Genomic DNA, 5,350 nt, shown 5'->3' with positions numbered 1-5,350 from the left:
TAAGATTCTTTTCATGTTTTGCAGTTAGCATGGGAAAACAGTTTTCAATTCGTAAGAAGATGAAAGAACAAAAGAGGAATGTTTTTTTGTGAGAGAAATATTTATAGACAAATTCATACCTTTTTTAAAAGTAATAAAAACTTCATGTATGAAACACTTAAAATGTAATTGTTGGAAATGTATTTTTAAATACTATTTAAAAATTAAACAACTTGTTTAATCTTTACCCATAAATATAGGGGAAAATACACAAGCTAAGAGTACCAACTTTTCCCATGTTTTCCCATAACTAAAGACCTTTCCCTATTTTCGAGAACTGTGATCGCGCTGATAAATGAGCTTACCGATCCAATAGCGACAATGACAATTGGCTTTTTCTCCGATATTAAGTTGCTTATAATTAAAAGTTCCTAGTACAAACAAAGGCTGAAGAAAAGCGACAACCGGCAAAGGGGAGGCAGCTCGAATGGGAAAAGCAACGGCCAGAAAGAGTAGCGAAACGAATGCGACAAAGGCCGGCAGAGAAAGGCAAGACAAAACAGCGACAGCAAACCAATCGAGTGACAAAAGCCCTCAAATCGGATTGCGGCCCAGGGAAGCCTATTCATGCCGCTCAATAACTAAACAACAAATATTTGTCATTTCGCCCGGTAATATGCCACCAAAGCCCTGCTTAGAAACGAGCCAAACAGCCACAGCCGGGTATTTCTTATCGCTCGCCCCAAAAGCAACGGTCCAAAACAGCGGTGCAACAACTTTTGATTTCGACTGCCCCCCAAAAACGGTTCCGTTTTCTGTACCGGTGCTCTCTAAAGTAAGTTGGAAAGCCCTTTATTCTGGAGTAGTTTGAAAAATTAAATAATTCTTTTAATTTTTCAATTGTCAGTAGAACCAATGAGAATGTTAAATTTTAAACCAATTTATTTTATAAGTAACTTTTGGGGAGGGAGCTCATGTACATAAGTAAACCCTTACAGATTTTTTCTTTGCTATTGTAAATCCCATTCTTATGAAGTTCTTGATTTTCTTACTAGTTTATAATAATTTTAACTTTAATAAATCTTTTTCAACTAACCAAAACTTGAGAGTATCACACTGTCAGTTTTCCCTAAAAAAATCTATTTCAACTCTCCTATTATCTTGCCTTTGTGACTGCTATTATAACTACTCGGGTTTTCGTTGTTGATTTTATTGAATTGTTTAATTATTAAGCAATATTTGATTGATTGCGAATTCCGTACCATTTGTTGTTATGTTTTCTTAAGCTTTCTCGTGCTGCTGCCACCGTTCGTTGTTAATGTTGTTACAGTTGTTATAAATGGTTATATGTGTTTTTTCCTTTATTTTTCTGTTATATCTTTTGATCATTTTGTCGCTCGCTCTCATTATTGTTATTACTTTTCAATCATTATTTATCTTTTTTTCATTTATTTGTTTTTTTCGTCCGTCATTATTGCAAACGCTTTTTGACCCAATTTCATGCAAACAAATGGCATTGAATGGCAATTTCCAAACGCCTCAAAACATGGCCTGATCAAAGAAATAAATGGCTGAAAAGCGAAAAGGGAGTTGAGTTGGCTCAAAGGTTCTTTTCTGCATACGACCCCATTTGGTCATAAATTTTTTCGCCGTGACAATGTTGCCAACTGGCAACCGCTGGGCCCAGAATGAACTACCGATGGCCACCATATGAACTACAAATGGCCATTAAATGTTGGGGGGAACAAAGTGGCAAAGGGTGGAGCCGGCAGGAAAGGGGAAATGCCAGCGCGAAAAAATCCAAACAATTTTTACACATTTTTTCTAGGCATTTTTCCGTCTCAGTTGTTGTCGCTGTATTGGCTGCGCATTTTTATTTTGTCGCACTGTGGATGAGAAGCGATGTGGGAATGCACAGTGGAGCAAGTTCGATAGAAAATGAACTCTTTAAATATTGGGCAATAAAAAGTAGAGTACCTGAAATTTATGGTTGCTAACAAATTAAAATTTTTAATGGATAAAAATAACTATTGTTAAAGTTAAGAATTTCAAATATAAGTGAAAGCAAAATAAATTGGTCAGATATAATACAAAACAATTTAAATCTATGGTTATGAATTATATATAAATATATGTATGATCCACTGTGCTATGAGTGGCAGTCGTAATTCAGCCATTTCGCTTTCATTAGCTGCTCAGTCGAATGGTCAACATCCAGGCCGCCCAGATTTCTTCTGCTGTTGATGCTGCTGTTGTTCGTGTTGTTATTGCAGTCAGACATTATCCTTTTTGGCGCTGATAGGCGCAACATTTTTTGGTTTTTCGCATTGATAAAGTGTGCCATAGCTTGGGGTTAATGTCGTGCCAATGATTTAGCACCTTGTTACAGAGCCAAAAAAAAAAAAAAATGGAAGGAGGAGCATATGGCAAACCCAGCCCAAATGCGAACTAAAAGCCCGATCCGATCCGATTCGACTCTTAATTGCACTGATCGTGTGGACAGGCTTGAGGAGCCCTGAATTGTGGATCCCGGGGGTTTGGAAAGGGTGGCCCACCTTGGGCGCGTGTCGAATCGGTTTTGTGTGGGTGCTCGCACTGATTTGTTGTGATAAATAAGTGCCAGCCTATAGTTCTACCCAAAGCTTTCAAGGAGGAGGAGAGACAAAGAGTTTGGGATTTATATTGGGAAGGAACAACTAATCTGTATAAAGGCATTTCTTTAAATATTTAATAATAATACTATTATTACGAAAGTTAAAACGGAAAGTTAGATAATCGATATGTAGATATTCCTTAAGGTAATTTAATTTTAATTAATATAAATACTAGTAATTTCAGATTTATCGAAACTATTTTTAATAAATTTAAAGATTATTGAACCGACAACCTAATCCATTTTTTTCCCCTTGGGTTTAACTTTTAAGACTACTCCGATGTGTAAAGATTAAATATAATATGCCATCCCTAATAAAAAGATATTTGAGAGATGGGCTTAGCTGCATAACTTCTCATATCGCTGGTGTGGATTTTCATTAACATTTTTTAGATTTTTGTTTAGCGGCCGCCTTCTCTTTTAATAAGAACAAACAGGCCGTTGAGTATGGACAATCGGTTGGCGCCCCATGGTGCCCCATATATAAATATATATGTGCACACCGGATTCTTTTCTTGGTTAATCCCCAGAAGAGCCCGCGAAAGTCATAAAATTTGATTATTTATGGATGGCACTGGGCCAGCATATCCTGCGGCCGTTCTTTTCATATTCCCCCATATATTCATTGGCATTTATGACACGGCCGAAAAGATTCCAATTGTTTCTGCCGGCCTCCTGTTCTGTCTGTTGGTCCGCCTTTCCCTCCTCTGTTCCTCCTCTGTCCCCCTCCTGTCACCCTCCTGTTAGCCGCTTCTTGGCCAAGTGTAAGGCATGGCTGGAATGGGCTTTGATTAACCTTAAGCGCATAAATAGTGGATTCAATCAGAGACAGCCGGAGCACAAGCACTCAAGAGGTACAATGGGATGTAATGTAAAAACTGTGATTAAAAAATAAATGCTTTAAATTGATGTTGTAGATATTGAAGAACTATTAATAGAGATATTAAATCATAAAATAATGTTAATAATTAAAAACATTTTTTTTAAAACATCCTTCGTTATAAAATACAATTTTATAAAATCCAAATTCATTGAATTGTTATTAATTGTTATTATTATTTGTTCCCGTTCCCGATAAAAATATTTTAGCCAAAATTTCATTATCATTAAATTATTTATATATACGTGTACCCAAGATTTTAGAGGAAAAAATATCGTTAAAATTTTTTTTTGAATTTTCTTCTTTTTTTCCCACTGTATTTTTTTTGAACCGGTTGGAGTCGATCGGTCCCCGAAGTGCTGCTCTCCAACTCATTAGGTTCGATTCTTCTTCTGGGGGCCTTCATAAGAAACTTTTTGCGGCAGCGTCATTGTTATTGTTGTTGTATCTGGGAAGGAGTGACTCTGGTTGTGGTTGTTGTTGGCATTGTTTGTCCATTCGGATACAGTAACAACTGTGGATGCGCTTTTGTCATTTGTGTGGATGCAGATGCATGGATATCTGTTGGAAAAATGGAATGGAAATGTTGCTGCTCTATTGATTATTGGATATTGATTGCTGGTGCTGCCTTTTAATTCGAGGCAGGCAGCAACAAGCGGTGGAAAGAAAGAAATCATTTCCCCCCGTGAAAACATTCCAAGACAAGTGGTTGCCAGTGGACGACGGGTCGCCACTTGGTCTGGCCAACACCAGACAGGCTGGAACCACCAGCTGCGAGTGTGTATGTCTTTCTCCCTGTCCCACCGCACAGAAAAAAAAATATTTAATATTTAAAAGCTTTGGAATAATTTGGTAAGATCCATGTTCCAAAAACGAATTTTAATATTTTATTAAAATATATGTTTATTTTATTAAGTCTTAGAATGTCTGCGAAATATGATGTCCACCGATATATACTCGTATATTTTATATAAATAAAATATTTTTAGTTGTACACAATTTAAAAATTTTTTTTAATAGTAATTCTTTGATGCAAGGATGTGTTCTTAAAAAATCATTGCATACTTTATAGCGCTACTTTTGAATTTTGTTGAGGAAGTGCTTTAAGTATTTTGGGATAAATAGTAATATATTATTGAAGATTATAATCCCTACTCTGGTCTCTTAATAATTTTTTTATTTTTTTAGGTGTGGCTACCAAATAAGATTCACTTTGCAATATTTGTTAAATAGTTTAGTTAGACCTCTAATACGATTTCATAATCCATTTAAACATTTTATTTTCCTGTGCACCCCACTTAACTGCCATCGAAACGCATTTCATACACAGTCATCGTGGCCGTTGTGGAAATGACAGTCGCCACTTTATGTGGGGCTGATCAATGGCTGGATCGCTTTGGTCTGACTCTTGTCTTTGAGAAATGCATTTCCATATTGTTTTGATCTCGAAATTCGTTCGAATTTCCAACACACGACAACAATTTTGACAGTTGCATTTTGAAAATTCCGTGGAACTCGCCGGCGAGATAAAGTTAATTGAGTTATTTTGGCCCTGACAGTTGATTAGTTGGGGCACTGATCCCAAAACCCGGGCAAGACCCATGGGCCATGGCACCCGTCTCGGGCTGGCTAAGTGGAAAATTATTATTCAAGTTGCCCCATTAGGCTGCTCCTTGGCATTGTGAAAAGAGACCCCCACGCATCCACGCACACAGGGCAAATTTCATGCAAATTTATTTGACTTTCTGGCATGCCCTTGTTGAAGGTGTTGTTATTAAGGTGAGAAGTTTGAAAAGGGCGGAGAAGAATATCTGGGAAACTATTATTTGCATGTTTAA

This window comes from Drosophila ficusphila, unplaced genomic scaffold (genome assembly GCF_018152265.1).
Source record: "Drosophila ficusphila isolate 14025-0441.05 unplaced genomic scaffold, ASM1815226v1 contig_286, whole genome shotgun sequence".
NCBI classification, from domain to species: domain Eukaryota; kingdom Metazoa; phylum Arthropoda; class Insecta; order Diptera; family Drosophilidae; genus Drosophila; species Drosophila ficusphila.
Note: the sequence above shows the minus strand (reverse complement) of the source record.